General features: G+C 35.2%; 1 protein-coding gene across 1 annotated transcript in view; it reads right to left on the reverse strand.

The window, feature by feature from the left end:
- Window positions 1-5,094, reverse strand: part of LOC127628847 (laminin subunit beta-2-like) — a 77,341-nt gene extending 72,247 nt beyond the window's left edge. The window contains exon 1 of the mRNA XM_052105786.1: window positions 5,015-5,094. The gene's annotated coding sequence lies outside the window, so the exon portion shown is untranslated. The remainder of the gene's footprint in view (window positions 1-5,014) is intronic.
- Between the last annotated feature and the right edge of the window lie 5,845 nt (window positions 5,095-10,939).

Raw genomic sequence — 10,939 nt, forward strand, 5'->3', positions numbered from 1 at the left:
CATGGTAATGAGGGGTATTTCCTCCTGTGTAATATGTTCAGTATGTTCTGTCTGAATTATATTGAAATTAGGTAACAAACGGAATTATAATGGCCACATATAAATAAATATGATCTTCAATATTGAAAGATGGGTGGAAACTTCCTGTAGATTTTGTTGCTGACATCAACAACAAAAATAAAGTCGATTGAAGTATGCTCTTATACTTAAAAACCATGAATAAATCTGTGCAAGATAAAAGGAAATGTGACCCAGGATACATTAAATACAGTTCCATAATGACTCTGTACATTTTAAATTGCGTCACTATGCTGATGCAGAGGGGGAGTGTCCTTCTACACGACCTAGTTGAAACCTCTCTACAATATGAAAATTCTTGTTTGGATATTGTGTTTGAGGCCCGCACACCTGTCCATTATAAAAGCGCGTGCGCAAAAACAATTCCTCCTAATTTTCTTCTTTCATGGCAGCGATTCATCTCTCGTCTAGAAGCCCTCTTCTACTTCGACATCGTCGAGTCACCGGGAGCGATCTTCACTGGAACGAGAAGACTATCTACTCCCCTGCTGTGTTCTTGCGAACATTTACTCAACCTTGATGCATCGCTGGTGAACGGGGTGCTTCAGCTTCCTGATTCCCTGCAGCGCTTCGGTACGAGTTTAGTATCCCTATAAGCTATTGTGTTATTGTGTATATGTATGTGTGTGTGTGTGTGTGTGTGTGTACAGTATATATATATATATATATATATATATATATATATATATATATATATATGGTCGTGCAGAAGAACACTCCCCATATGTGTCAGCTTAGTGACGCAATGTCTCGTTCCACTCATCTCAGGGAACTGAGGTTATGTACATAACCGAGACGGTTACATTTTTACTATGGTGGGTCGCCACTTAATTTCCACTGTAAAATCTGGGTCCCGAAGCAAAAGCAGTTAAGAACCACTGTTCTAAAGTGATACAATTGCTTTTGGTGAGAAAAAATATCAATTTTAAGTACTTTTTAAGTACAGTATAATCCAACGCTTCAGGAGAGGGTGGAATCCAAGCGGTCTCTCGTGTGACGTTTTCTCATTGCCATGGATACCAAGGTAATCTCCTGTTCTCTTTTCAGTTGAGACATCAAGGATAAGCACACAAACACACTATTGTGAGTAAAGAAACAGATAATAACAGATCTAAAGCAAAATCAGCTAAGCTACTGTACAGCCTCCCTGCTTCTCATTTGTAAATAGTGCTGCTCTTCTGGCTGTATCGCACGTGCATCAGTTCTCACGTGTTTCAAATACCAATACGATTACGTCACATGCGCGTACCGCTGCTGACCGGGGGCATGATTTAGAGTTAAATTGAAGTACTTAAATATTTATATTTTAACACCAAAAGTGATTGTGTCGCTTAAGAAGACATTAATTTAACAGCTGGTGTCATATGGATGAATTTTATGCTGACTGTCTTTGATTTTTGGACCTTCAAAAAGTAACTGCCATTCACTTAAGGAACTACTGAGCTAAGACATTTTTCTATTTATCTTCAAATGTGTTCTGGTGAAGATAGAAAGTCATACACACATTGGATATCATGAGGGTGAGTAAATAATGAGAGAATTTTCATTTTCTATCCCTTTAGTCACACACACACACGCCAAGTCTTGCATTCATGTAACAATATTGGAATAAGCAGGTTGAATACAACTCCTGGTGCCTCGGGACTCTGAAGAGATATGTGCTTGATCAAAGATCCAATTACATGTCAGACAATTCATCATGTTTTGCTTGATGATCACTTTTGAACTTCTTCTGAATGAAAGATTGAGAAGAAGGCCAAGCCTTCCTCAGAGGATCATCCCAGAATTTTCAGAAAAGTGACGAGTGAGGTTCTGGAACTGTATAAGTCTCAGCATTCCACTCAAAATGCCAGAGACAGGTACGTTATCCAGCGTAACGCATAAATCAATTGATTCAGTCCATGATACAGTTGGTAACAAAGTGTACATTTTGATATTTCCACAGCACAATATGCCTAATTTTAATAACATGGTAATTTAAAACAGGTGGTCGAACTAGGTCATTTAAATGCATTAATATATTCCCAATTATTGCTCATACGTATAATTTGGGTTTATAGCTGTATTCACCACACAAAAACTTGAAATCATGCAAGGAAATTACACAGGCTACACTGCTATGTGTACATCTGGAGACAATTCTTTTTTTTTCTATTCATCGTATTCTATGATCATCATAATTTTATCATCTCATCTCTAACAGTAAAGAATGTGTTCTGAAAATTCAACAGGCTCATCGTCATGCTTCCTTCACTGACTGATGAAACTCCTCATGTGCTGCTCAAAAATCATAAAATCGCAAGCAGCAATCAGAGGACTGACATGTTCAATAAAGCTCCAGAGAGAATGAAAGGCCAGCAGAACTATCATAATCAGAAGATACGCAAAATATATTTTGACAGCTTTTTCTACAGCTGGGAGTAATTATTACAGAGTCTTCAGATGTAATCAAGCATTTCCCAAAACATGTGTTTAAACCAATATTGAGAAAAAGATTGTGTTGTGTGTGGGGACAATTTTTTAAGTTATAAACTGGTAATTACAAGGTTATTATGCTATAAATGTGATTTATGAGGACATTTCTAGTGTTCCCATAATTTAAATCGCTTAAAAATCATACTAAACAATGTTTTATTGAAAATGTAAAAATGCAGAAAGTTTTCTGTGAGGGTTAGGTTTAGGGGTAGGGTTAGGGTTAGGGGTAGGGTTAAGGTTAGGGGATAGAATCTATAGTTTTTACAGTATAAAAGTCATTATGTCTATGGAAAGACCTCATAATGATAGGTAGACCAACATCTGTGTGTGTGTGTGTGTGTGTGTGTGTGTGTGTGTGTGTGTGTGTGTGTGTGTGTGTGTGTGTGTGTGTGTGTGTGTGTGTGTGAGTGAGTGTTTTAGGCACCTGTGCCTAAAGTATAATTGAAAAATAATAAGAAACATAACTGGGAATTCTGGGAACACCCGATTATTGGGTTTTTTACCATCATTTTTACAATAATTTACAGTAGAAAGTGCATGTTCTCTCTTGTTAAGTATAATATCAATTTTTACTGCTAATTATAATGAAAAATTATACTTTTTACATAAAAACAATTACCAATATATTCTTTAATATTTCTCCTTTCTCCACAGAAGAAAGTCATATGGGATTAGAACAACACAAGGTTAAGAGAAGTTTTAGGGTGAACAATTCCATTAAAGATTAAACAATTCTATAGTCATCTGGCCTTCGTGTGAGCTGAGCTGTGAACCTGAAGACCTGTGAGAACAGTCTGAGACTCATGCAACGCCTTAAACCTCATGGTCACCCATAGCAATGAGGCTAAAGGTCGAATAAGAGCTGATTAAAGCCATACTTAGAAAAAAATCATAATTTCCCATGCTTTACAGCTCTAGTTGTTCTATGAATTGCCCTGTGGCTTTCAGCGTACAACCAGAATTTATTAAATCACATAAAAATGTAATATAGCATTAAATAGGTGCCTGGGTAGCTCAGCGACTGTTGACACTGACTACAACCCCTGGAGTCGCGAGTTCAAATCCAGGGTGTGCTGAGTGACTTCAGCCAGGTTTCCTAAGCAACCAAATTGGCCCGGTTGCTAAGGAGGGTAAAGTCATATGGGGTAACCTCGCTGTCAATGGGGTGCATGGTAAATTGTGTGTGGATCGCAGAGAATAGCGTGAGCCTAGACATGCGTAGTATACGTGGTGTCAAGCATTCATACAAATTTGTCAGCACTGGCAAAGTTAAATGTGATAATGTATGTGAGTGCTATAACAGAGTGAAAGTAGTACAAATTAGTGTAAAAGTTTAGATCACAAGTAAAAAATTTGGTCAACAGCAGCAGTTGCACCAAGTCACTTCATGTCATGTGAATGACGAGTTATAAAGGCTTTTAGACACTCAGAATAAAACAATAGTTAAATAGTGCATAAAAACAAAGTAAGGGACAATTACACATGTGCACAGGATGAATTAAGTGAGAGATTGATATGGTAAGAGACTAATAACATTTTCTGATAGCACAAACATGCAAGATGATGAACAAGCCTAAACACACAAAGACACGTTACAAAGCTGATTTAGTGAGACAAAATCTAGGGCAACACAGCCTTCTGAAACAAACTAGCATTCCTTACAAATTGTAATAATGATAATCTTACTAGCCATTGCATCAGTAGTTCTAAAACTTTCAAAGAATTAAACAACACATCATGTGACATCATACTGATTACAACTGGCTACAATTATACAGCTGACTTCATAAATGGGTGACAGCTGTCATTTACAGTGACACTGACATAAACACACTGTGTGAACGGAACAGAACAGAACAGAATGACAGATGTGGGAGAAAGTTAGTATGACAGATGCGTTCATAGGAAGATGTGGAGGAACTGTTTGGGAACAGGGGAGGTATCTGAAGGTGTTATGGGGGTCCAAAACAGCAGTGGCATTTCATTTGTTTAAAGTTTAAATGTTTTTAAAATTGTATATGGCAAGAATAGTTTCATTTAAAGCAGTAAGAGAGTTGTCAAAACGTGCTTTTACACAAAGAAAGAGAAAAGGGGAAAGAAATAGAGATGCGAAATGCAACGACCTTCAACAATAAACAATGTGCAATAATACATGTACAATACATCCTATTGATATCAGTAGTTTTGTTTTGATGAATATCAACGCGCCACAAAAATAAAGAACCTCAATTTCAAGTAGTGGCTTTCCATATTCTGGGAATGGAGCAAGAATATTTGTTATAACCAAACAACAGAAAATGTATACAGCATTTCATTAGAAAAGGACAGCTTGTGTAAACTACTTATGGTTTCCCAGTGGAGAAAATCAGTGTAGTTTTAGGACCGCATTTAAACGTATTTTAAAGTTAAAATAAGAAACGTAAACTGTAAATAAATGACAATACAGCTGCAAAACTCTCACCTGTGGGTTCACTCTCGTGAGCAACGCAACGCTCCCCTACCGCGAGCTCCGCGTCCACCTGCTCGACTGCAGAACTTTCTGTCGATAACACCTCTGAGGAAGGAGGAGTCCAATTGCGCCTTTCTAGCACTGTATTATAAACGTGTAAGAGTGGTTGTATGGCGAAATCATAGCGTGTCTTTGAAAGAAACTCTCAAATGGCATGAATCCGTGTATCATTCGTTCATTTCATATTCAATTAGGAAATCAAAATCGGACTTGTTATTACATTATTCGTTTACAAAACCAATATTAAAAACATATATTGAATAGTTGTTGTTTTTTTGTACTGTCGATTTAATGCTCAAGTAAAAATAGGAAATTGGAAAAATAGCCACGGGACACTGTGCGTTTTGATTATTTGATTTCACTCATATATGGCTTGAATATTTGGTTCGCACATATGGATGGCCCTGAAACGCCCCTTTCTTATGATTGGTCAAACTGCACCGATGTCTTCCTCAAAGCTGTGAGACAGAATAAAAGTTCTCTGCTGTTTAATTGTTCAGGTAAATTCGTCTCGGTTCATTTTAAATTCTGTACCATTTATTCTCCAAAAACAAGCTACGTTTATAGCAGCTGAGCTATCTCTCTTATCAAATAGTCAGACACAGTGCCTAAATGTTCACTGAATACAGACAGGGTTTCGTCTTCATGGGATTCAGCATTAGGACAATCATTGCCTCGTGAAGGTATTTATAAGAGCGACACATACACACACAGAGAGAGAGAGAGAGAGAGAGAGAGAGAGAGAGAGAGAGAGAGAGAGAGAGAGAGACAGCTACAACAGTAAATATCAAATTATAAATTATAGTAATAACAAATAAGTTGGAAGATATTATTACATTTAACATTTAATATAAGACAATAAGTATTTACATGGCAGTGAAGAGTAATGTCAAACTCCGTTCATTCTGGCATCCATGTTTTCCAGTGGATGGGCAGCCTTTACCCAAGTAGCCCCAAACCTGCTTAAATAATAAATGAATAAATGTAATAATAAAAAATAAAAATAAAGGAATAAATGTCTTGATAAAACAAATATAATTAGTTTTTAATTAAATGTATTCCTGAATTTATTATTGTATGACTTTATTCCTTTATTATTTTCTATATTTATTTTTAACTTTATTTTTATTCTTTTTAACTTTTAATTATTTATTCATTTATTTTGCATATTTTTTTTATTTATGTGTTAATTTATTTTTAATATTTATTTATTCCCACATATATTTATTTCCATATTTATATATTCCCATATATATTTATTTATTTATTTTTACTTTTCTGTGTGCAACATGGAAATGAGGGAGGCGGTCCTTGCGGAGCTCCAGTGCATCATTGGATGAGAGCTCAATAGTACTTATCGGGAGCAGATGGACGTTCCACACTTTAGCACCCGCTGACTCGAACAGATTTTGAATATGCAGGGAAACGTTTTGCAGAGAGTTAAACAATCCAGGATGTGCTACGACATTCATACCAGCATACAGCTCTCCTAAAACATCAATAAGCACCTCTACTCTAAATGAAACATAGTCATTTGATGCGTGGTTATCGACTTCAATCGCAAGTTGCGCAACTCTCTAGATATATGTGAAGACTATAGATTTTTTTTTTTTTTATTGCAGATGTATATACATACATAAACGATCAGGGAAATGAAGCATGGTTGTATCTTTTACAATGAACAATCATAACAACAGAAAACAATATTATGGATTTGCAGACATCAAAATATGAAGTAGGCCTAATATACACAGAAAAAAATAAAAGGACAAGTTTAAATCATATCATTTATGAAACTTGCTCATTTTGTGGTTTTGTTGAAGAAACAACTCCCCATTTATTTTGTGATTGTAGTATCACCAATACATCTTGGATTGACTTAGGCTCTTATGTTTCAGCCCCACAAATAGCTATAGTTTACACGCGATATAGGCGGTGGGCCGAGTCCGTCTATCTCGTTTAGTTTTTGATTTGATAGTTACCCAGCAGCTGTCTGGCTCATTTTTTTTATTTGTCTGTATGAATAATTCACAAAAAGATTGCCGATCGTTTCCAACGCCAGTTGTTGCACATTAAAGTATAAAAATAGATTTAATTTCGCTAGCTGATCACAAACGTTGGCCGGAGTGAGATCCAATCAACGCTTGTGTTGTTACCTTGTTGAATTGATTTGGCCAATCACGTTATTCGTTGAACCGGCGTCGCGTGACTCGCGTCAGTCTGAAGCCAAATGAGTGTACAACCCAACCTGGAGAGCTTTTGGCTTGGTCTTTGATATTTAAGCACAACTTTTCACCTCATAAATATTTTATTTGGAATAACTGTAATATTTTATACAAGAATAAATCTATATTTTTTCAGAATTGGTTTGATAAAGATATCTTGTTAGTCAGTCAATTAATCAATTCTCAAGGGCTGTTGTTTTCATACAAGGAATTTCTAGATCATTTTCAATTTCCTGTTTCTCCCAAAGAATTTTCAATAGTTATGGGTTCAATCCCATCAGGTGCTCTTGCTTTATTGAGAGGAACTCATTCTCTTCTTCCAGTCTCTCTGAGTTTGGTCAATACTCCTGTTGGCAAATTGTGCTTTGCTTCTCCCAATAAAAACAATAACAGATCAGTCCGTTCACTATTTCAGCAAGACATTGTTACTTTACCACCTGTGACCGCTTACTGGAGTAATTTAGTTGGTAATATCTGTTGGAAAAAAGTATGGATGCTTCCACATCTCTTTTTCTTAACCAATAAAGTAAAAGAGATTTCTTTTAAAATAATTCATAAAAGCTACCCTGCAAATCACTATCTAAAAAAGTTCAAAAAGGATATTTCCACCAGTTGCTCTTTCTGTGACAACTCTGATGAAACTGTAGTTCATCTTTTTTGGTATTGTCCATTTACGAAAATGTTTTGGCAAGATGTTTTAGGATTTATTAGGTCTGAAATCTATAATGAATGTGTGTTGTATTGGAAGGATGTGGTCCTAGGCTTTGTTGATTATGATAAATCTAAAAAAGGTCATTTTTACGTAATTAATATGATCTTATTACTAGCAAAATTCCATATTCATAAATCTAAATATCTAAATGCCAAACCTCTCTTTCTTATATTTGTTAAAGAACTTGAAAAATATATATTTTCAATTAAGTTGTCTGAGAACAAAAAAGCCTTAAAAACATTATCTGTTTGTAATTATTTTCCTTTTTTCAGTGTCATGTAATTCTTATAATGTATCAATATGTTTAATTTATATCATTCCCCCATTGTTATTTTTTATACAATGACACAATTCTGTGCATGGTAGCTTATGCTTTTTGCAAGTGCAGTTCCCTCCCACACATATTTTATTTAAAGATGGCTGTTTTTGAGCTATTTAACAAAATTATTTGTGGTCAGAACTGCAGTAGTCTTGTCAAGCTCGTTTAAGATGGTTAGCATCTTAATTCAAATGATGAAAAATGTGATTTAAAATTATCTAGTAATGTGTGCTTTCTGTGTTTATTTATCTGAATATAATTCAGTTGTTTATCTAACACACAGACACGTACAGGACAACATCATATCCCTCCACACCCAAATGACTACAGAGGTGATCGTTGACAATCATCACATCAACAGAACCATGAATGGAGCAGGTCAAGATCACGGAGTTGCTTGTTATCCACATCACAGATGACCCATCTAGATCTATCGACACCACCAACAGAACCTGGCCAAGAAAGTCCAAAAACCTCTGCACTTCCTCCCACTGTTGAGGAAGGCTCATCTCCCACAAATCCATCCTCTTAACTTTCTATAGGGGAATCATAGAGAGCCTCTTCCTTCCACCCCCACCCTCCAATAACCTAAGGGCAGCTGATTGACTCTTGCACAAATACACTGGTAGTTTACACTATGATGCTGCTACATTGGTTTATTTTTTTATTTTTAAATTTGCTATGAAAATTTGACCCCACTTACACACGTATTGCACTGCCTTTTGCTACTTGTCATGTCATCCACTTGCACAGAAATACTATATTAATTAGGGATGAGTCACGATTTTCGAATATTCGATTAGTTGTTTTTATTATAGAATATTGAATAGGATGTGCGGGATGATTGTCTTTAAAAAATCCCCATGTTTTAGTTGTGGTTATAAGTTGCAATCCTAAATTCACATAATATTTTTATACATTTTATAAATCTATTCTTAATATTTGTTGTTTTTGTTTTATGTTTGAGCTTATATATCTCAATGTTAATAACAGTCTGGTTAATTTTGAGTCTTGAAATGTAAACTCTCAAGGGTTGGCTTTCTAAATATATGTTGGTTATGTGTATATTCAGAATGACTTCTGAGCAGCAACCTTTTTATTTTGGGGATGTCATGAATGCATCACTTGCCAAAATTGGGGCTGACTAGTAAGGGGTTAAATGTATATAAATGAAACGTTTTATATAAAAATTATACATTTGATACAAACCTTCACTGTTGTTAGCTGCATTTTCTATCTTCTTACGTGCTCTTCTTATGTGTTCTTTGTTGGTGAAGAGTATGTAGCATTCTCTGTGAAATCCAACATTAGCCATCACATCTTGGACGTCTTCGGAATTTAAGTTAAATGCCAATACGGCTTTTTCAGCTACTGTACTCTCTGTGGTTTGCAGGTTCACCCATAAATGTGTACATTGAACAATCTTTGCCCAACTTGTCTGGGAACGGGGGGTTACAGGGCTTTTTACATTTTAGGCTAAATGGATAAAACACCTAATTTTTACCTCAGTATTACTGAACTACAGAACTAAATTTACATTTGTAATGATTTACAGCAAAATTGTAATTTCAAGAACGCAGCTTCCTGGTCATCTGTGTTCATTATTTACATTGGTTGTCAAGGAAACGGGAGGTTTTTTAACGTTATGATTAGTACTCCTGCTTATTTGCTGGTTTAAAAAAGTAAGAGTTTGTAAGGACATTTTGCGTCAAATGTGCAAACAACAAAGTTGGAAACAATGTCTGTAGTACATATACGATTTTATTACATGACCTCAGCAAAAAAAGACTTACACAGCTGTGAGGTAAGTATTAAATTCATAATTTCGAGGTCCGGCCCACCGCCTAATATGGCCATGACCTGACGTCACATCAAAACAAGTCAAGAGTAATCGAGCACACGCTTCAATCTACAATAAGCCAATGGTAAGCAGGACCCGCCCACATCATTATCATACAAGAGACAGAAATGTAAGAATACAAAAATAAATAAATGTGGGAATATTTAAATATATAAATAAATACATGTGGGAATAAATAAATATAAAAATAAATGAATGCATAAATAAATAATTAAAAAAACAAAAACAAATGAAAGAATAAAAATAAAAAGAGAATAATAAATTACAAGAGAAAATAATAAATAAAGGAAAAAAAGTCATACAAAAATAAATACAGGAATAACTTTAATTAACAACTAATTATATTTGTTTTATCAAGACATTTATTCCTTTATTTATTTTCTTATTATTACATTTATTTATTTATGTATTTATTTATTATTTTTGCATGTTTTGACCTCCATATTTACCTACTGGGTCATATACACAGCAGTTTTGTGTGCCTTTTACTATCAGACAAATGTGAAGGCTATGTGTAAATGCTGACTTTAAATTCACTAGTCGAGCTTTCATGAACAATTCCACGATGAGCAAGTCCCTCACACATAAACTCCCAGAGCAAGGTAAAGTTGGTTTTAGGTTCGATATTTTGTTTTGTATATTCAGTTTCTCGTACCTGCGATCTTTGCTGGTGGCAGGTTTCCAAAGATTTCACACACTTGGCTTGATGTTATGGTATATAAATATAAATGGTATATAACCAGGTCTGGATTGGTAATCT

This window comes from Xyrauchen texanus, chromosome 35, assembly GCF_025860055.1.
Source record: "Xyrauchen texanus isolate HMW12.3.18 chromosome 35, RBS_HiC_50CHRs, whole genome shotgun sequence".
NCBI classification, from domain to species: Eukaryota; Metazoa; Chordata; class Actinopteri; order Cypriniformes; family Catostomidae; genus Xyrauchen; species Xyrauchen texanus.